The sequence below is a fragment of the Acomys russatus genome, chromosome 2, assembly GCF_903995435.1.
Source record: "Acomys russatus chromosome 2, mAcoRus1.1, whole genome shotgun sequence".
In the NCBI taxonomy this organism is placed as follows: Eukaryota; Metazoa; Chordata; class Mammalia; order Rodentia; family Muridae; genus Acomys; species Acomys russatus.
In genome coordinates this window covers 82,817,083-82,840,577 of record NC_067138.1, presented here as the reverse complement: position 1 = coordinate 82,840,577, position 23,495 = coordinate 82,817,083, and the positions used below count along the sequence as shown (strand labels likewise).

The 23,495-nt window shown below is 38.2% G+C and overlaps 1 non-coding gene across 1 annotated transcript; it reads left to right on the top strand.

Moving 5' to 3' along the window:
- The first annotated feature begins 1,762 nt into the window (after nt 1-1,762).
- LOC127207995 (small nucleolar RNA SNORA17) lies at nt 1,763-1,889 on the top strand. Its single transcript, XR_007833044.1, has one exon. It is a non-coding gene; the product is annotated as a small nucleolar RNA SNORA17 (small nucleolar RNA).
- The last annotated feature ends 21,606 nt before the right edge of the window (nt 1,890-23,495 follow it).

Genomic DNA, 23,495 nt, shown 5'->3' with positions numbered 1-23,495 from the left:
TTAGTACACACCTTTAATCCCAAATAATGAAGATAAAGTTAGTTTGTAGAAGGAAGTACCCATGTTTGAAAGTAACATCTAATTGAAGAGCAGTGTCCTTTAAGTCAGCCGACTTGTCGCACATCTTTCTGTAAGACATGTATGGTACTGGGAGAAAAGTCTTTTTTTTTAAAAGCCATAGATAGGCTTTTTCCTTGTCCTTAGCTGTAATAACACATCCGGTTTTGGTTTCCTCAAGACCTGTGTTTCTGTCTGTCACCTGTGTGCTGGCCCCGTGTTTACCACTCTGGCCCCAGTCACTCCTGCTCCCCTGGTCTTTTGGAGTTTGTGACACAGATCTGAAATGGATGTGTTTTCTTGTGAGCAAATAAGATTGTTAGGATTAAATTCCAGCTATTCAGTTTTCTAACATAGCTCTAAGGTCCTCATTGCTGTTTGTGATAATTGATAGATAACTCATTGGAAACGTGCATACATTTATATTCAGATGAAATTATGGTTTGCACTGTCTATTAAATATCTCCATTTAATTTTCAAAAAAAAAAAAAAAAAAAGAAGAGCAGAAAAAAAATGGATGAATCAGATAAAGATTTAACAGGACGAATTGGAGTAGGCTATTCCCAGCTCTCATGAGAACAGACTGAAAAGAGAACAGTGTTGTAGAAAGAGAGTAGAGAAGACAATGCAGTAAAGGTAAAATAGAGAGAAAGTGTAGAAAAGACAATCCAGGATAGTAGAACACAGTCGAGAGTTCGGCAGAGATGACTACAGTAGAGTTGAGTTCAGTACAGGACAGTATAGGCAGTTTGGTATAGTTCAGTTCAGGAGTTCAGAAGCAGAGCAACTCAGAAGCCAAGAAGTCAGTTTGAGTCAGTCAGCTTGGAGAGGAGTTTTAAGTCAGAATAGCTGAGTTGAACCAGGCAGCCAAAGTTGAAAAAGTACTAAAAAAAAAAAAAAAAAAAAAAAAAAAAAAGACCTTATTCAGCAGTAAGCCTCTGAGAGAACATTTACACCAGGTGAGTAAAAGTTACTTTTACTTTTACAAATACCAACCATGTTTTAACAGCAGCATGGAACTTCATTATAAAAGATCACATATTAAGGCACCACCTGTCCTAACAAATATAAGAAAGTCAGAACAACATCCTATAGTCTATATGATCATAATTAGATCATATAGTGTATGTACATGCACTGCAAACACACACACACACACAACCTAAAAACAAGAAACAAAACTAATGGAGATTAAATAACACAAAACTGAATGTTGAATATATCATTAAAAACCAAGGAGATTTGAAAATGGAACTGGAATTAAACATGCCCAAACATATAGTGCATGATGAAGACAATTGTGTGTGTGGAGGGTTAAGATTTGCCTATTTTGCTTTACATTTATGAATATTTTTCCAGCTTCTAAGTCTGTGAAAAATCTGCATGTCTTGTGCTTACAAAGGCAAGAAGATGGTAACAGATTCCCTGGAACTGGAGCAACACAAATTTGTGAGCTACCATGTGGGTATTGGGATCTAGTCCAAGGTTGTCAACAAGAGAAACAAATGCTCTTAATGTGGAGCCATCTCTAAATGCATAGTGAAGGTAATCCTAAGAGGGTGAGTTTATATATCTAAGGTTGTACAGCTCTGAGAGCTTTCAGATATCATAACCTAATGGTGAACCATACGGCTTTGGTAAAACCAACCAACAAACACAAACACAAAATTTCGAATCAGTAGATTAGGATAAAGAAGGAAAAGAAAAAAATCCTAACAGTGGTGCAGGTGTGGCTGCTGTGTCATGTGTGCATCAGTAAGTAGCAGAAAGGAATTCTGTCTACAGAGTTCTGACCTATGAATGAACATCAGAATGATTAGTAGCCTAAAATAAAAAGGGAGCCTGAGATGACCAGCAGTCAAGCTGGCCACAGGGGCCTAGATGGGGAGTTAGGCTGAGATGACCATCAATTCAGCACCATGCAGTCCTGAGGAGGGGGCAGACTGTGCTTGAGATGATCGCGGACCAGGCGTAAAGCAGAAGTGGGACATAGCCCCCCTGAGACTACTCCTGAGATGACCCTAGCTAATCAGAGACCCTAGGCACCACTCAGAAGAGCAAGCAAGTGGTGGAGAAATGGAAGAGAAATAGAAACAGAAGGATGAGGGCACAACAAAGAGAGGCAGAACCAAAGACTCACAGGTCATGAGGAACAGCCTGATCTGAGCAGCCTGTGATGCTACCTGGGAACATGGTGAGGGCCTGGCTGTTGCTGCTCCTAGGAGCCATATCTGGGTTTGTGGCCCTGCAGCAACAGGAGTTTATTAGCACGAAAGGCCAGGCAGACATCCCTGGTCTAATCCCAGGGACATGTTGATGACTGAGTGCTGTGCAGAACTGGATCCACCCCTCACCTGGGCATCTTGGGTTACCAGGGCCTGGGAGCAGGAGAGCAGGAGAGCTGATACTGCCCCTAGCCAGCTGCAGTACTTAGGAGAGCAGCCACTGCACATTGTGGAGAGTTGTGAGTGAGCCATTGCCAAGAATATGAGCATGGGAAGGCTGATCCTCCCCTCCTCTCCCCTAGCCCTTTACTACCTGCAGCAGGTGGGAGACCTGGCCCTGGAGTCATGAGGGCAGGAGAGCTGGTTTTCCTCCTCATCTGCTGTAGCATTTGGGAGATAGGGCTCTGTACCTTACCTGGGCACCTGAATAGAGCTGACTCTAGTTATAAGGGTATGGGTGAGCTTGCCCCAAGGGTGTGAGCCTGGTAGAGCTGGCTCTGTCACTTATTTGCCATCATAGGCAAGAGAGACATGCAGCCTCCTCACCCCTTTCCACCTATGACAGGCGTAAGAGCTGTCCCTGCCCCTCTGCTGCAGCAAAACTCAGGGGAGCAGGCTCTGCAATTCACCTAAGCAGCACAGTGGACCTGACCCTAGATGTGGAAGTTGTCGATGAGCTGTCCCCAAGGCTCTGAATGTGGGAGGGCTGGCCCTGCCTACGGTCTGTTATAAGGTGGTATTGGTGAGAAAGAGATCCCCTCCCTTCCCATCTGCCCTTGCCCCTGGCAGTGGGTGGGGATGTTGGCACCAACAAAGTCATGAGAGCAGTAGAGCTGTTCTTGCCCGTCACCTGCTGCGGGAGAGCAGGCAGTGAACCTCACCTGAGCAGCAGAATAGAGTTTTGCAGATGCAGGAGCATGTAGAGCCAGCCCTGAGGGTGTGAACATGAGAGAACTGGCCCTACAACGTGTCTTCCATGCACAGTGTGGGCAAGGGAGAGTAGCCTTCTCCCACGCTCACCCCTTACCACCTATGGCAAGTGGGAGGGTTGGCCCTAGGGTCATGAGAACAGGATAGCTGTCCCTGCCCCTCACTTGTTTCAGTATTTGGGAGAGTAGGTGCTGCATCTCATCTGAGCATCACAATTGAGCTGGTCCTGGATATGGAGGTTGAAGGTCAGGTTAAAGGTGGAAGCACAGGAGAGTTGTCCCTGCCTCTTGTCTGCTGGGCTGAGACATGAATGAGAGAATAGACACCCTCCTCCCCTTCCTCTTCCCTCATCATCTATGGCACCCAGGAGAGCTGGATCCAGGGTCATGAGAGTGGGAGAACTGGTCATGTTCTTCAGCACCTGCAGCACTCAGGAGAGCAGGCCTGCACCTCGCCTGGGCAGCAGGGTAGAGCTGGCCCTCGTTTCAGGGGTCACTGGTGAGATGTCCCTGAAGGCAGAAGTGCAGGAGAGATCATGGACTAACCAGCTCACATTCCCCTCAGGCCCAGATCTAGGTCTTTGAATTGGCTCATTCCAACATCTACCCTATTGCTGGACTTCTGACGTGCATGAAGGGGCTGGTCCTACATATCTACAACTTCAAATCTCCACGACTCAGGGCAACAACAGGATAACTAAGAGGATTCCCAGTGAGGTTTCAGTATTGGAACTTGAGATAGAGTAGCAGAAGCCAGAGGCCTCTTACCAGACAAAGAATTCATTGTAAAGAACGTTTGCAAGCAAAGAAATATGAGCAACAGGGTATCCTCTGGGACACACTGTGACACATCACCGTTTCCACAACAAGACTTTTTTTCTCTGTTGTAGATGAGTTGCAAGGGTATAAGATGGGTACAAGGGGAAGGGGAGATGAGTGGGATTGGGGTGCATAATATGAAATTCACAAAGAACCAATAAAATTTTTTTAAAGAAAAAGAAAAAACAACAATACAAATAAAAAGTTGGTTCTCTTAAAAGGTAAACAAAATTGACAAATCTTTAGCCAAGTAGACAAAGACTCAAATTTATAAATTTAGATATGAAAGTAGAGACATTAAAAGATATACAAATGAAATTACTAAAAACCCAAAAGCATATAACTCAAAAGCATATATTTCAATGAACTGTAAAATATAAAAGACATGTATAACTCTCTAGATATATATGGCCTATTAAAATTAAAACAAGATGAAATAAATAATTTAAACAGATCAATAACCAGTACCAAGACTAAAGCACTAATATAAAATCTCCCAAATGAAAAAAGTCCAGAACAGGATGAATTCATTGCAGAATTCATTTGACCAGACCTTTAAAGAACTAAGGTCAGTGTTACTCAATTTATTCTCTACAACACAGAAAAAGAAAGGATGATTCTAACAATTTTTATAAAAGTAATATGAACTTGGTTCCAAAATTAAATTAATATACAAGAAAAAATAAATAATATTGCTGACCCAATTACTTGATGAGTACAGAATCAAAGTTCATAATAAAATACCAACAAACTAAATTCAAGATTACGTTTAAAAGCTCATTAATTGTGGTTAAGTTGGTTACTGTCCACAGATGTATAGTTGGTTCAACATATGTAATTAAATAAATGTGATTGTGCTAATAAATGGAATTAAACAATTTGTTTAGGGTTAAGATGTTTTTAGGTCTAGATACATGTTTTAAGTTTATAAGGATGATGTGTGATACATATTGATTTACATTCAGAATTTTAGAGTCACAAAGATAGGAAAGATGTTCTCTTTAAGGTTGCTAAACACAAATAGCCAAAACACTATGAATGTAACATTTATATAATTCTGGATTGTTTCATGGTACTTTCTTGCTGTAAGTAGTTTATTTTATTTACATGTAAAAATTAAAAGTATATGTAAAAAAGAAATATAATAAAAATTAAAAAATAAATAAATGAAATTAAAGACAGAAATCATATGATCTTCTCAGTAGACTCAGTAAAAGACTCTGACAAAATCTAGCGTCTATTCATTATAAAAATCATAAAGAGGCTATGGAGGAAGGTAACATATTTTAATGTAATAAAGGGTAGCTAAAACAAACCTAGAGCTTACATATTTACCATAGAATATCTCAAAAATGTTCCTTCTGACATCAGATACAAAACAAGGCTGTCCAGTCTCTCCACTACAATTCAATATAATACTGATGTCTTATTGTATCACTCAGATAGAACAAGAAAATAAAATGAGGATACAAATGAGAAAAGTAGCAAAGTATCCATATATACCAATGATTTGATCTATACATAAGACAACAGAAAGCTTCCACCAGATACAGCAAGGCATAGTAGCACATGCCTTTAATTCTAACACTTGGGAAGGTAGAGGCAGATGGGTCTCTCTATGAGTATGAGGTCAGCCTGGTCTACAAAATGAGTCCAGAACAGCCAAGGCAATACAGAGAAATCTGATAACTACTTTCAGCAAAATGATAGGTTATAAATAAAATGACACAAAATCATGCTTAGGGGTTAATTGTCATAAATTCCTTTTTATTTTTTATTTTTTCGAAAATAGATTTTTCACACAATCCATTCTGATTAAAATGCAAACTAAACAATAAGCTATTACCTCACCCTTGTAAGAACAGATATTAAGTAAAGTCTAAATATAGGGCAGGAGAAATGGCTCAGCAGTGAACTAGCTACACTTCTAGATGTCCTGTGTTCTATTCTCAAGACATACAGGGTAGCTCAAAACCCTATGTAATCTTATGCCATCTCTCAAGCTCAGAGGGAACTGCACACAGGAGGTGCACAGACATGCATGCCTGCAAAACCCCCAGGTATTCCACTAAATGATACATTAAAAAATAAGCCTAAAAATAGCAAGTACCAAGGAAAGGGACCTCTTGTATAACTGCTGGATTATAAATGGATATACCTCTAATAGGAAACAGTGTAATTAAAAATGTAAACACTACATGATTCAGCTCCCTGACACCTGGGTGTTTACCCAAAATAATGATGTTTGCATTCCTATGTTTATTGCATCACTATTTCTAACAACCAAACTATGAAAATAGGCTAAAATATACAGCGACTTATGGTAGATAAAGAAAATGTGGCAAAACACAAAATTTATTGTTCAGCCATTAATAAAAGAATGAAGTCCTGTCATTAGTATCAACATAGATTGAAACTAGAAAACATTATGTTACAAGTAATGAGTGAGGAAGAGAAAAAATTAGGCTAGAGATATAGCTCAGTTGGTAGACTGCTTGCCTAATATGCATAAATCCCTGGTTTCGTCACATACACTCACATAAAATGAAGGATGGTGACACACATGTATGATCCCAACACTCACGTGGTAAAAGCAGGAAGATCAAAAGTTCAAGGTGATTACTGACTACATAACATATCTGAAGACAAAACAGATACCAGTATATCCTGGAAAAGTAAGAAGGAAAAAAAGGAAGAAGTGAAGGAATGATAAAGGGGAGAGAGAAAAAGAGTGAGGGAGGAAGGTAGAGAGGGAGGGAGGGAAAGAGGGAGGGAAGGAGGAAAGGAGATACTTAAGATTTCAACTCATTGAGTATAATCTGAAAATAGTGATGTTAAAGAGGAGGGGTTGGGAAATAGGACTGAATTAGTACTGTCGCTGTTAGGAAGCTCTGCTGTACACAGTAGGGTGACAGTAGGTTGGGAAATAGGACTGAATTAGTACTGTCACTGTTAGGAAGTTCTGCTGTACACAGTAGGGTGACAGTAGGTGGCAACAACTACATTTCAGAAAGGATTAAGAAAGCATTTTGAAAGTGTTCACCATAAAGAAGCTAGGAATGTTTTAGAGACAAAATGCTTATCCTGATTTAAATATTACATGGTGTTTATGTTTAATAGACATAACATCATGCTGCATTAATTGGGACAGTGTCCATTTGCATTTGTCAGTTAAAATTTCAAAAACTATATAACATTTAAAACCAGTCAAACAATTAATTTCTAATAGTAAATAGAAGGACTTGTTCAGATTGTAAAGCAATTAACATCCTGATGTAATATGCTAGCAAAAGCCTTAATATCTAATAATAGGAAATTGTTTCAAATGCACACACACACACACATTTGTGAATTTATGGAGTATAGTCAACATAAGGATAATTTTAAAGTCAATAATGAATAATTAGAAAAATATAATATGGAGAAATCAAGCTGGCATTCAAGTATAAGCCTCACCCCTACGGACTAGCATTGAGAGTACAGAAAGATGCTACACATGCTAATGGAGAAGAAAAGTAATCATCAATTTTACCCATCTACAAACCCTGCTAGCTATAATAACAGCAACCTTCTAGTAAAATTTATCTGCTAGTACAGTAGTGTCACTAATATGGGAGTAGCCAAACACTTTTTGATTGAATTTAAGGCTCACTCTCTGAGATGGAACCCATATCCAAAACTATTAATGAGGCCAAGAATCTGAGAATAGGTAGGTCATGGTCTCAGGAGAAAACTCTTATTCTGATTAAACAAAAACAATAATACATGCCTCCTCATGACATAATGCCATACCCATAATATCAGTGCAGCACACACACACACACACACACACACACACACACACACACACACACACACTTGGATAATGTATGGTGAGTGAGGTACTTGGAGTGCTCAAATATAAATGGGATGTCTTTATTACACCACTTCCCTAGAGCTCAGAGATACATGCAGAAAAAGTAGAAAGATTGTCAGAGCCAGTGTTATTGGATGACTTCAAGGAAAGTGCATTTTCAGATACAACAGGACTGATGCTCCTAAAAACTCAGAGACTATAACAGCATGCACAAAACCTGCAGGAGCTCAAATCCAGCAATAATCTCAGTATGCTGGATGCAGGTTTTAATTTTTTAAAACCTACTTTATTTGGGATTCCTTAATGCCTCTACCTCCCTAGGTATGAGAGAAAGATGGTTAGTAGGGACAGGTGATGTACATAGATCTTTTTAAACTCAGTTTCTTGGGGCAACTTCAGCTAAACAGCAAACAGCAACAGCAGAACAAATCAGCAGCAGCCTTTTTGAAGCATTCTCCAGAGTGTTTCTCTCTAGGAGCATCTCAAAGTGCTTCTCTCTCTCTCTCTCTCTCTCTCTCTCTCTCTCTCTCTCTCTCTCTCTCTCCCTCTCTCTCTCTCTCTCTCTCTCTCTCTCTCTCTCTCTCTCTCTCTCTCTCCTTCCTCCCTCCCTCTCTTTCTCTATGTGTGTGTGCATGTGTGGGTGTGTCTGGGTGTGTATAGCGTGCCTTTCTCTGTGTGTCTCTCTTTCTCTGTCTCTCCTCCTCCTCCTATTCATACCCACTCAGCATCTACACAAGGATGTTTTCCATCTGGCAAAGACCACATCCCCACAAGAAGTATCACACACCTTCTCATGAGGCAGCTATGAACTGTGGATAAACTAAATTCAGATTCACATTCCACACTTGGGATCAAAACAAAAACATATTTGCAGAACATAACCAAAACTGCCACTACAGGTGAAGGTTACCTGGACACAAAGTCCCACCCCAAACAAGAAGCTGCAGGACAGGGAAGAAGGTTTTCTTCAATGGAGTAACAGTAAGTATATAGATTTTATTGCAGGGCAGGCTTCATGTGCAGGAGTAGAATATCACAAATCAGACACCAAGTTTGTGTATGTCTGTGTTGGCGCTTGCTGCTGTTTGTTGATATGGTGTTTCTGCTTGTGTTCTTTGTTTGCCTGTGTTTCCAGAGGGATAAAATACAAGAAGTTGAATAAGTAGGAGGGGGAGAAACTGAGAGAAGGACGGGAAAGAATGTGATCAAGATATATTGTATGGAATTCCAAAATAATAAAATGTAAAACAAAAAGAGGTCTGTATAGAACAATTAATTAATACATTTTTAAATAGCCAAAAGGCCAAAGAAGAAATAATAAAAATAAGAAATCATATTTTAAAATCAATATGACATATAGAAATTTGTGACACAATTCTATATATATAACTCAGAAGAATGTATAAATGCTAAACATAAAAGAATTTAGGACATAAACCTTTTAATTATTATATATATATATAGAGAGAGAGAGAAGACAGTTATGCTGAATTATAGTTGATGTAAACATGTTTTTGTTTTGATTCCATGTGTGGGATGGAGAATAGATTGTGCAAGAACAGGTGATGTTTATCCACTAGGAAAAGAACTGCCTCTTGTCTTTGCCAGTTGAAATACATCTTAGTACAGACTCTGAGAAGATATATATATATATATAGCCAAAACAAGAGGCTGGGCTGGGCTTTTTGGTCTTGGTATTGTTTCCAATTGTTTGGCTGTTCATTGCTCCACTTTGAGATGCTCCTAGAGAGAGCCACTCCAGAGAACACTTCGAAGTTCCTGTTTCCAGCTGTTGCTCTGAGTTCTGGCTGCTGCTTTAGGTTCCAATTACTGCAGTTGCAGTCCCCTTTGCTGAATTGCTGGTTTGCTGTTTAACGGCTCTGCTGCAATCCTACCAACTATGTCAGTGGAATTGCTCCCAGGAACTGAATCTAAGAAGGTCTACTTCTCCTGTTCTCATTAACCTCTTTTCTCTCCTATCTAGGATAGGTGGGTTGGGAAGGATATATGTGCATTAAAGAGCCCCAAATAAAGTAGGTTTGAAAAAATTTGAAGCCTACAGGTGCTGTCCATCTTGGTGCTCGAACACACAACCCTGAGATTAAGAGTCTTATGCTCTGAGACAGGAGACTGAGATAGGAATTTCCTTAACATTGTTATTTCAATAACCTGAAGCTGTTCTGTTACCTCTGGGCTCTCATCCTCTCCTATTTATACAATGAAGTCCATGGTAGTAAAAAGAAGCTCAATATTGGCTCCTCCCACCATATCCTCCACTTCCTTCACTTCCTCCAGGATCAGAAAGCAGGCCCCAGTGACACTGAATTATGTGAATATCAGCCCTAAAGATAATCAATGATGAACCAATTACTAATGAAAGCTTCTGTTCACATGGAAGATATACGAATTCTTTATTGATCTGCACTTTGTAACATGTATCAGAACATCAATAACGAGGGGGGAGGGTGAGAGAGAGAGAGAGAGAGAGAGAGAGAGAGAGAGAGAGAGAGAGAGAGAGACAGAGAGAGAGAGAGAATAATCATTACAGGAGATTTTTAAATGATAAAACAGGCAGGCAAACAATAAGGTTATTCTTTATTGATCTGCACTTTGTAACATGTATCAGAACATCAATAACGAGGGGGGGGAGAGAGAGAGAGAGAGAGAGAGAGAGAGAGAGAGAGAGAGAGAGAGGAGAGAGACAGAGATACAGAAGAGATAGACATAGATAGATAGAGGAATATCTTACAGGAGATTTTTAAATGATAAAACAGGCAGGCAAACAATAAGGTTATAGCAAATATGAATGTGTTGATTAAAAAGTTTGATTAAAATGACTTTTGCTGACCATTAAACTCAACAACTAAAGAATATATATCATCTTTAGGAGCACATGAAGCATTTACAAAATTTGACTAAAGCAAGTGTTTTAATAGTGCTGGCCAATAGTAAAGTTCAGCTGAATTCAATAACAAGAGTAAGTAGAAAAATCTCTTTATAGCAATTAAATAGTACCTTTCTAAAAAAGCAAAACAAGAAAAATCAAAGAAGAAACCAGGCTGAAATTTTAAATAATTGATAGGGCATATCAAATTTGTTTTTTACTTGGATCAATGACTTTAGGACTCCCTGTGCCCTTGATCCTTGACCACCAGGCCCTGGGGGATAAAGGGATCAGTAGCAATGAAATGGGGGCCCATGAGTACAATGGAAATGACTTTCTAAGACCAGGTCCTGTGAGACCTCTCAACTTTATTCAGAGTAAACACAGGCTATCTAGTTCTTGGGAAGTGGGTGGAGGGTTTTCAGGGTAGAGGTTAGAGGTACACTATTGCCTGGGGCTGAAAGTGCCAGGATGACTTATTTGGCAGCACAGTCCTACCATATACCTAATTATTGCATGGGCAGCAGGGGGAGAAAATTTTTGCAGAAACTGTGTCAAAGGTTATATTCCAGATATGGTTAGAAGCTTCTGTGCCTAGAGACACTTTCCAGATGAGGTCAGGCAGAAACAAAGAATCCCTGATGAGAAAGGAAACTCTCTATTATGCACCAACCTTGGACTTGGTGAACTGTGACCTCAAACAGTGAGGTCCTTCAACAATGACCTTAAATGCATATGGAAGAAAAGAGTATAGGAGGAAACATTGGTCTTAAATCTTAAAAATTATTAAAATGATAAGTACTTCACCTTTCTAAAGGAGATAGCAAATAGTGAAAGAAAATAAACATAAAATTCAAATTAAATATACAATAGCAAATGCTAAAATTAAAAATTCTTTGAAAGGATATGTAATGAACAAATCTTCACAGAACAATTTGAGCAAATGTGACAAGTAAATTCTTCGTGTCAGTGCTTGAGAGAATGTGGTGCTTGTGAGACAGCACTGCCTTTATATGTATCACCCTTGCTGCTTCGACAAGCACATAGGATGCAAAATGGTTTCAATATGTAGTACAACTGAATCTGGTTTGCTACAAAAAAAAAAATTCTTAACCCGAGTTTATCCTTGTTACCAGGCAACAGGGTCTAAGATAATCATACATAACAGGAAAACTTCTAGCCAATAAGCCACTGATATGATCTTACACGACAAGTGCCAAGTGCCGCCAATCACATTGTTTTGTTTATTGCTTCCTTCCCTCTTGCTCTAAGTATTATGTGCATATTTGTGCATTTCAACAGCTCTCTACTTTGCCCAAGTAGACTTTATTCAATTGGCTCTTCTCTACCTCCTCTTCCTTCTTTTTATAAATATAAGGCCTCTCTGTGTGGCCTTGGCTGTTCTGGACTTGCTTTGTAGACCAGGCTGGTCTCAAACACACAGAAATATCCCTGACGTTGACTCCCTGAGTGCTGGAATTACAGGCATGCACCACTGCACTGGTGACTTTCCTCTTTTTAATATGCTTAGAATCTTATCAATACTGATACTGTTAACCAAGTTTATATGTTGATATAAGTGAACAAGAAAGAAACAGATAAGCCCATATAAAACACACATTCTATTTAAATAAGCTAACTCATAGAAAATGAGACCACTAACTTTCTAGAAAATACAAAGGTGTCTCATTTCATTATTAATAAGAAAATGTAAATTAAAGTCACAGTGTGATAACATTCATCAAAGACTGCTACTATTACATTATCTAGTATCAATAAAATTTTTATCATATTCTGGCCATTCCAGTGCTACTTTGTAAGAACTTTGGAAAACAGTTAAGCATTATAGAGTAAAAGACATTTTATATCAACTTCTATAGTCATTATAGGTACAAAACAAATATAAGTGCGCATGAAGGGGATATCAATATGATTTTATGTATTTCAAAATTCATTTTAGCATCCAAAACTTGAAATAAAATAAATGTTCATTAGTCAGAGCATACTATCAGCAAATGAATGAGCTTGACAATGTAATAATGAACATAAAATATTCTATGAAAAATATATAGATTAAGATTTTTAGCAGTTCTAGAGAAGGAAAGAGTAGGTGGTGAGTAACCAGGAGAGCAAGAGGTCCTGGTAAATCACATCATGATTCTGAATTAGTTTCACAGTGTTTGCCTTCTGACAAACAGTGAGCTACACCATGACTTTGGACACTTGTCTATGTTTAGTTCATGTCAGAAATATTTTTATCAAGGGCTATTTTATTTTGAACACATCTGGATGTGAAAATTGGTTCTCAAAATATGAGGCTGCTATACATCTGATGGTGTACATCTGCTTAACATCATTACTGTGAATAAGAAAAGCATCACTGTGCTTAAATTCAGTGGATATCTGCTTTACATCATTACTAAGAAAAGAATCACTTTGCTCAAATCTAGCCTAAGGATCTTAAAATCTATGTGCGATCATGTGCATTTGATGGTCACCATCAATACAAGAAGTTACGTGGATGTTGCAGACTAGGTATACTTTTGAGCATCTGGTAAGGAGATAACCAAAATTTAGGTTGAAAGTACTTCAGGAAAATTATTCTCAAAAACCATTTTTTATGTCTATCCATGCATAGGATCCAACCCACTGTTAGAACGCTGTTATTCATTCCCTGTTAACAACTGAAAAAAATATCCAGGACATCTCATATATGTCAAAGCCCATGAACACTCAAGGCCTCATAAAATGTCACCAAGTTGCATATACAATGTGCATCTTCTATATTTAGATAACCTTTGGGTTGCTAATAACACTGAATACAATGTACAGAGAATGTAGTTATCCTATATTGGGTAGTGAATATCAGGCAGTGTCTGTACATATTAGCATAATTTAATTTTTTTCTGGGAACGTCAATATGTATTTGATCATATCTGCACACATGGTGTGAAACCCACTGCTATACAGAGGATGACCACACATAGAGTGTTCATGTGTTAAGAGGGAGTACTTCTGACAAGGACTCTGGCCTTCCAACTTTGATCATTTCCCCTTGGAAGGGCACCCTTGACAGGGCACAGAGGAAGAGGATATAGGTAGTACATATGAGACTTGATAGATAGAGATCAGATGTTAGGGGAGGAGGGCTCCCCTTTCTGAGGACCAGGGGAGAGAGTGAGAGGAGCCAAGGGTGGGAGGGGAATTGGGAGGGGCTGAGGAAGGGGGAATACAATCAGAATGTGAAGAAATCAAACTGCAATAGCTGGGTCTTGAGGAAGCCCTATTCCCATTTTTCTGAGAAAGCACCAGAAAGATTTCCAAAGTGGCTGTACTAGTTTGTATTCCCACCAGCAATGAAGGAGTGTTCCCCTCTCCCCACATCCTCGCCAGCATGTGGTCGCTTGAATTTTTGATCTTAGCCATTCTGATGGGTGTAAGATGGAATCTCAGAGTTGTTTTGATTTGCATTTCCCTGATGGCTAAGGAGGTTGAGCATTTCTTTAAGTGTTTCTCAGCCATTTGATATTCCTCTGTTGAGAATTCTCTGTTTAGTTCCAAGCCCCATTTCTCAATTGGGTTATTTGGTTTGGTGGTGTTTAGTTTCTTGAGTTCTTTATATATTTTGGATATTAGACCTTGGGATATACCCAGAAGATGCTCCAGCACACAACAAGAAAATTTGCTCAACCATGTTCATAGCAGCCTTATTCATAATAGCCAGAACACGGAAACAGCCTAAGTGTCCATCAGTAGAAGAATGGATAAAGAAACTGTGGTACATATACACTATGGAATACTACTCAGCCATTAAAAACAAGGAATTCCCGAAATTTGTGGATAAATGGATTGAGCTAGAAATGATCATAATGAATGAGTTAACCCAGAAGCAGAAAGACTCAAATGGTATATACTCACTTATATCTGCATACTAGCCCAAGGGGCATGTCCCACAAAAGCCTTCACTTACCAGGAAACTAGGACAGAGGGGAGAATATCCTATTGGAACTCTAAATGAGAGAAGCATGCGAGAATAGCAAAGTAGAAGGATCCAGAGGGTCCTAGAAACCTACAAGTAGAACATTATGATAGGCAAATTTGGGCCCAGGGGTCCCGCTCAAACTAAGGCACCAGTCAAGGACAATACAAGCGGTAAACTTTAAACCCCTACCCAGATCTATCTAGCCAATGGTCAGAACATTCTCCACAGTTGAGTGGAGAGTGGGATATGACTTTATCACGTACTCTGGTGCCTCACATTTGACCATGTCCCCTGGAGGGGGAGACCTGGTAGTACTCAGAGGAAGGACAGCAGGTTACCAAGAAGAGACTTGATACCCTATGAGCATATACAGGGGGAGGAAGTCCCCCTCAGAAACAGTCATAGGTGAGGGGAATAATGGGAAAATGGGTGGGAGGGATGAATGGGAGGATACAAGAGATGGGATAACCATTGAGATGTAACAAGAATAAATTAATTAAAAAAAAAAGAAGAAATCAAACTGCAGAACAAGCAAGTAATTTATATTGCTAATCCCACTACATGGGAATAGCTCTGAGACTGGCTGAGACATCAATGTCTATGCATAGACAGTGCTTCTTGTTGGCTACAGAATACCTGTGATTTATTATTAGATGCCATTCTTCATATGGCATGAATGAAGATTTACAGTCTTTTTATGTACATACAAAGAACAGAAGACCAGCATTAATTGTTCTGTGCATCATACACACCTTATACATTTATAATTTTAGGACTGTACAATGCTTGTGAGAAATTATAAGTTTTCAGAACAAAAGAACTGGACACTTAAGCTGGATCAGACCTGGCAGGATTGATTCTTCTCAGCATGCTGGACACTGACATCCTGCATCCTTCAAGTTCCAGTACCAAGAACTTTAGTTGCTATACCTCATCAGAACAGGACAGCTTTGAAGAATCTTCCAATCTTAGTTGGTCCAGCACTTCAGACTGTCCTACATAGGACTCTAATTAAGCCTGGAATTTCTCAACATTTAGAAAATAGACTAAAAATGCTAGCTTGTTTAACCATTTTCCCAATTTTATTTGGGCCACTACAAAGGTATTATTCATCTCAAATCAGTCAGAAGAAACCTTAAGAAAATGATGTCCCATTTACCTTAAGGGGGGGTTGCGTAGGTTTTTGGTTGCTTTCTTGGGTGATAAATGGTTACTTTCACTGGGATTTGCTTATAAGTTATTATTGGTCTTATTTAGAGAGATAGAACAAGGTTGGACTCAGGGATGTCTCTCCTTTCCTTTATCTTTCATTCTTAGGTTTGGAGATAGGAGTTGAAAAGAAAGAAGGGAGGATGTAGAACTATATAGGAATCATAGGACAAAAAGTAGATTAGTGAATCTACTCAGCTTAATGCCTTAAGTGTTACTCATAAGGTTAATTTTAATTCACTGGTATAGAATTTCGTATATAGATGCAAAATAAGTTTAATTTTAGATATATTGGTATAGAATTCAAATTTAAGGTTATTCTTCATATACATCATATATATTTCTACTTTAATATGCCATATTATACCCATACAATTCTATTGTAATACAAGGCTTACTTCCAATACCTTGAAAGTAGTATTGCAGGCTGTTTAAGGTAATTAAGTAATACAAAAAAATTGTTAGTTGATCAAATCATGGTCATGTCAATTACTAGTTTATTTTTATCACAACAATATACATCCTAGGTATAACAGATAGATATGATTCTATAGAAAGTTAAGTTAAAATAGAGAAGGTCTTTAAAAACTTCAGAGACATATAGAATATGGCATTGAAAGATGTTATTATTTCAAAGATACATTTACAATGGGACAGGTTAATTCCTGGCAATATCCAGCCTATCTCAAAGAAGATGATGAGCACCAAAGAACCTTCATGAAGCCAACCTGAAGATGGCTTCAAATGTGGCAAACAAGGCACAGGGCAAAATGTTTTCATTTCTACCGTAGACAGAATTCTGCCTAAAAGTGGCCAAGCTTAGATGCAGGCAAAGTTGATGGCCAAACTCTGCCAAGACAGGGTAAGCAAGTCCTCAATAGTTCCTGCCTTGCAAATACTTTTGTCAGATATATTGGACCAGAGGGCTGAATATGATGCTCCAACATTATAGAGAATTTTGGGTGACTGTTCAGGTAGCAAACTCTCTGTCATCTTATTTAGAAAGCTGCTAACCTCCACTCCCTGTGTACTCAGGTAATTAATTTTATTCCTTCTCGGGTCTCTGATGGGGTTGAAGACCAGATAGTTTAATTTTACAATTAAGCTTAGTTGTTTAGGAATTAAGGAGTTTTTAGGTCTAGATAGATGTTTTAAGTTTATAATGAGGAGATGTGATAGATATATATTTATATTCAGAACTTTAGACTCACCAAGACAAGAAAGATGTTTTTGTCAAGGCAGCCAAATATAATTATCCAGAACACCAAGAATGTAACATTTATATAATTCCTGATTGTGTCATTGTTGTTTTGGCTGTAGGTAGTTTACTTTATACATATATATGTATATATATATAGTAAAAATATTTAATTAAAAATTGAAAAGAGTAGAAAACTACTCTCCTATGGCCATTTGAGCTATGTAGTATTACTAAGACTTGCTGAATTACTTTGTATTATTAAGTTTTGGTACAAAGAAATATAGTATGATATTTTTATTTTCTTTATTATAACTTCTTTTTATCACTACCATAACATATAAATGAAAAAGTAAATGTGGACATTTACTCCATACCATGAAAGTTAATGAGGTTGTAGGTTTAAATTGTATGTATGTTATAAAAAGATTTTACTGTTCCCTTCTTGTATTGTCCTTGGTTAGTACAATAGTTTGAGCAGACACCCCTGGGCCCCAATCCACCCATCATGATGTTCTTCTTGTAGGTTTCTATGACCCTCTGTTGAAACTCTACTCTGATCTATCCAATGGACAAGACATTCTCCACAGTTATGTGGAGAGTGGGGACTGAATCTGACATGAACTCTGGTGCCCTATATTTGACCACCTCCTCTTGGTGGTGAGGCCTGATGGCACTTAGAGAAAGAATAAGCAGGCTACCAAGATGAGACTTGATAACCTATGACTAATAGTGGGGGAAGCAGTCCCCTTCGGTCTTAGACCTAGGGGAGAGGAATATGGTGAAAGCGGGAGGGAGATAGGAACGGGAGGATACAAGTGGTGGCATAACAATTGAATTGTAATCTGAATAAATTAGTTAAATCAAAAAAAAAAAAAGATTTTACTATTTTCTGCTCCAAGATTCTACTGACACCCTCTCCAGCAAAGGGAAACTGTAGACTATTGGCCAAAATAAACAATACAAGTGCATGTAAGGGACTTTTGGAAAAGCTAGAAGACTATCGATTATGGCAAACCTCTTAGAGGACATTCTGAAGGGAAATGAAATGGGATGCTCTTATAGTTTGCATCCCCATATAGACAAAACTTGTATTGTAAAATATGATTTGCCAATTCTTGGGTTTATTAGAAGTACTTGATTTCCAAAGAAAAGAAAAGACTGTAGATTGTAAATAAGTTCAGGGGATTTTTTTTTTATCACTTTCCATAGTAACAGCTACATATAAGAACGTATAGCAGATATTAGTGCATATATTCCTATAATGACCTTCCCACAGTTTTAGGACCTACAGAGATCCAAACAGAACCCTATATTCCCATCAACATATCTGTCTTCTGTTCATTGATTACTGTTATTACTGAAACAGTGCATAAAGGTGGGGCAACTCTGGATGTGGCACCTCTGCCATTGATGTAGCCCTTTCTTCCTTGGGGAACAGTGACTCTGAGGACATTTAAAGAGCCAGTGTCCCTTTCTTTCTGTATTTATCTTATGCTTACCTCCCCTGTGAGCCAGGTATTAAAGACAGAAGCAATCAAAACCAATTTCATATACACAAAAAATTAGAAAGTGACCATTCATGCCCAGGTAAAGGCACAAGATCAGAAAAGATCTAAGAAGATTTACAAATCCTACCATACACCAGTTATTGGCTCAGAAAGTCTAATATAGCCAGACTGCAAACAAAAGCAGTAATGAAAATAGTGAATCTTTTCGGAGATGACAATATCTGATAACTAAAGTTAAAAACCTTCTTAGATCAAAATATCCAACACAGCAAAACACAAGGGAAGTGTGTTCTGTTCCACGGGAAAAAATATATCTGATTTAAGTGCGCCACAAAAAGAAATTAAATCAATTGCTTTAATCTTTCTCAAAGAGCTAAAGAAATACATGAAGGGCTGGAGAGATGGCTCAGAGGTTAAGAGCACTGGCTGCTCTTCCAAAGGTCCCAAGTTCAATTCCTAGCACCCACATGGTGGCTTACAACCACCTGTAATGAGATCTGGTACCTTCTTGTGGTGGGCAGTCACACATGTGGGTAGAATACTGTATAAATAATAATTAAATCTTAAAAAAAAAAGAAAGAAACACATGAAGAAAATCAAGAAGACTATAGATGAGCAAAATACAAAGATCAACAAAGAGACTGACAACCTAAATCACAGAGAAATTCTGGGCTGAGAAATTTAAATAATTGCATAAAAAAACTCCCCAAGCATATTTAAATATGCATATTTGACCAAGCATTTAAAAATGCAAATTTTATAGTAGAAGAAAATGTAAAGAACAAGAATTATCAAATAAAACTAAGCAGAATCAAAGGAACTCTGGTATACCATCAGGCAGATCAATACATATTATAGACTTATAGAGTATATTTGAAAGATAATGAATAAAAGTTTTCCATAGCTGATCATAGATGTTAATACAACTATTCAAAAATTCTAAGTAACATGAACTTAAAGCTATCCACACAAAGCATTTTGTGATCAAGCTTTTGAATGACAAGGACAAAGTCATTCTAGGAATCTATAATGAAACTATACACAGAATTCCTTTCAGAAACTTTATTGGCTGTGAAGGTTGGTAAAAGAAATAGAAATGGAGGTGGGAGGGAGAGATGTCAACCTCAAATCACAAATATGACAAAAATTATTTTCAAAAATAATTGACATTATGGTATATGCGTGTAATGCCAACAGTCAAGAGTGGAGAGCAGGATGGTTATAATTCTAGGCAAGTCTAATGCCCACTTAGCTCTTGCGTCCAGCCCTCTGCCTCCTTCCCTTGTCCTGCTGCACCAGGAATATCTAGGGACAAATAGATGGCTAAAGTTCAGCATAAGAACACAATCAACAAGAGCCAGGCCAATATGGCACCACCGGAGCCCAGGCATCTTAATACAACAAGCCCTGCATATCCTAACACATCAACTGAAGCACAAGAAAAGGACCTTAAATCCAATCTCATAAAGATGTTTGAGACTTTTAAAGAGGAAATGAATAAATCCCTTAAAGAAATACAGGAAAACTCACATAAACAGGTGATAACAATTAATAAAACTGTTTAAGACCTGAGATGGAAATAGAAGCAATTTTAAAAAAACCACACACGTGCGCGCGCACACACACACACACACACGTGATGAAATCCTGGAGATAGAAAACCTAGAAAATAGAACAAGAATAACAAAAACAAGTATCACACACATAGTACAAGAGCAAGAAGAGATAATATCAGGCAAAGTAGACACAACTGAAGAAATGAATACATTGGTTGAAGAAAATGTTAAATCTAAAACATTCCTAAAGCAAAACATCCACTAACTCTCACTAACATGATTACCTAACCGTGAGCTGAACAAGGATAGCAATAGACATGCAAAAGTGGAAAAGTTCCAACCCTACACAAAGAACTACAGGCACCGAAGGAAAGCTGAGGATGGAGAAAGTCATCTTCCCCAGGGAAGAACACAGCACTTATTCAATACTAAATGTTCATCTCTGAAAATATGTGTATCTGCATCTGCATGTGCATGTAAATACAATTAATAATAATAATAAAAAGACTATGAGTTTGAAAGAGAGCAAAAGGGTATACATAAGAGAATTTGGATGGGAAAATGAAAGGAGAAATTATGTAATTATAACTTCTAAAATTAAGAAATAATTTTAAATATTACTATTAAATGTAAATGAATTAAACTTTTCAAATAAAAGATAGCATCTGCAGAGTGAATGAAAAATATTATCCAACCATATATCATTCTAAATAGTAACCAAAAGTAAACAGAGACTATGACATTATCAAATTATATGGACTTAATATACAAAATGTACCAAAAAAAAAAAAAAAAAAAAAAAAAAGAAAGAAAGAAAAGAAAAGAAAAAGGACTAGGAAAATGGTACTGTTTCTAAGACTTACTTTGAAAACAGGAAAACTTGAGTTGAGTGGTTGGATAAGTGGAAACAGCCAGATTCAGGTGATCTGAAGCTGAAAGTTTTAAATTTAATGAGAGATTATATCAAACCAAAATAAAAGAAGTGGGGTTCAATAAAGACATCTGACATCCTCCTCTGGCTGCATCTGTGCATACACTATATAGGGGACACACACACACACACACACAAATGTACAAGTGATTATACAAGGTTTAAAGTTACAAAGAACATTAAGCACTTAAAATGCCTTATTGAGTAAGATGATATAAAACCTATAAGCATATAATGTGAATAGCAGGCTATCAAAGTAATGAATGAGATAAACTCAGAATTGAAGGACAGAAATAGTTCTATAGTAATACTTGGAAACTTCAAAACTGAACTCCTGGTATAAGATAAAATAGTTAGACTAAGATAAATAAAATAATAGATAAGACACCAAAAGCCAACTACCTTTAACATACATATTAACACATACCCAACAACACAGCATATATGCATTCATCTAAAATACACAGGAGATATTTTCCAGAACAGACTATTTTGAGCTGCAAAAGAAGCACCTGTTGATATAAAAAAGTGTGCATCATATAAAATATCCTTTTACAAATCTACAGAATGAAACTGGAAACCAGTAACAGAAGTAAAACTAGCATGCTTCTGCCCAGACAGCAATTCTGCATTTATTCTCAAGGAACAAGGTATATCACATATGAAAGCAGAGTTTTGAGAGTTCAAGACAAAGCTATGACTCAGAAAAAGTAAATTCCAAGTAAGAGGAAAAGAAATAAAAGCATGTATTTTAAGAAGTCTATGCCCAGAAGTGGGATAGCTGGGTCTTGAGGTAGAGCCATTACTAATTTTCTGAGAAGACCCAGATTGATTTCCAGATTGGTTGTACAAGTTTGCACTCCACCAACAATGGAAGAGTTTTCCCCTTTATCAACATCCTCACCAGCATGTGCTGTCAGTTGAGTTTTTAATCTTAGCCATTCTGATGGGTGTAAGATGGAATCTCAGAGTCATTTTGATTTGCATCTGGACACAGGGAAGCTTGCACAAAGTGTTGTACCAACCAAGGACAATGCATACAGTAAACCTTGACCCCCTCTTCAGGTCTCCCCAATGGACAGCTCATTCTCCATGGTGAGGGAGTGGGGACTGCCTTTGACATGAGCTCTGGTGCTCCTGGATTTCTTTCCTTTGGTGGGGAGGCCCAGAGGCACACAGAGAAAGGGGAAGCAGGCTATTCAGAGGAGCCCTGATAGGCTGTGGTTATATGGTGAGGGAGGAAGTCCCCTTCTGTCAGAGGTCTAGGGGAGGAATAAGGCAGAAGAGGGAGGGAGGGTAAGATACACGTGAGGGGATAACATTCAAGATGTAATCTGAATACATTATAATATACTAAATTGTTTTTTAAAAGCAGAAACAAAACAAAACTATCAGAGCTATTATGTTCAGCTTAGAGCTACCAAATATGAAAGCAAAAATCTGTTTTGATTTTATTGAGAAACGCATTTTTAAAATTTATAAACTTAATCTCATTTGTAAAACTAACCACAACATCTTCTTTGCTCATGTATTGTATTTTATTTAATTTTATTCATTTAGCCAAATGCTCACTTTATTAAAGAAATTTTGTTTTATTTGTTGTCTTTTCCATCTTAACCCCAAGTGGATCCCAATGAAAATCATCTAAGTCAATATCATATCTATACATGTCAGAATTTATATTAAAAAGTATTATGTTACGGGACTCTCAAGATTGCTGCAGCTAGGGTGTACTGTATCTGAGTGGCAGAAGACTAGAGACCGAGCTGCTAACTGCAAAACACTAACTTCGGTGTTTTCTGGATGGGAAAGGACACTCTGGGAGCCTGGATGTACAGTTTCAGGCCCCCAGAAGCTGTATCCCAGGTCCAGGAACCAGGCAAGTTCCAGGATGCGTGTTGCCCAGTGCATTTTGCCTATACACGCGTAACTCCCCAGTTCCACGGACACTCTGCTCCAGCAAGCAAACTGCGGATTCCCACGGCTTCCTGGAGGGCAGCGTCTGCATACCTGGGGTCAGAATCCCAACCCCAATCCACAGTTCTACTGGCCTTCCTGTGGAGACCAGCTGGACAATACGAATATACAGGGCCCTGGGTCCAAGATGGCAGAGCCTAGCCAAATCTGAATGCAGGGAGCACAGTCCCTGCTTGGCTAGAAAGTGACTGGATGGCTGGATCTGAATATATAAAGCCAGTGCCCCTTTGCTGTGCTGCTAAGTAATGCCAAAGCCAGCTTGTGATCTGCTTGATCTGCCCAACTTACTTGGGATACCTCCAGCAGAGAAGTAAGCTGTAGGTGGGCCATAATCTCCACTGTCCACCATCTCAAGGGGCCA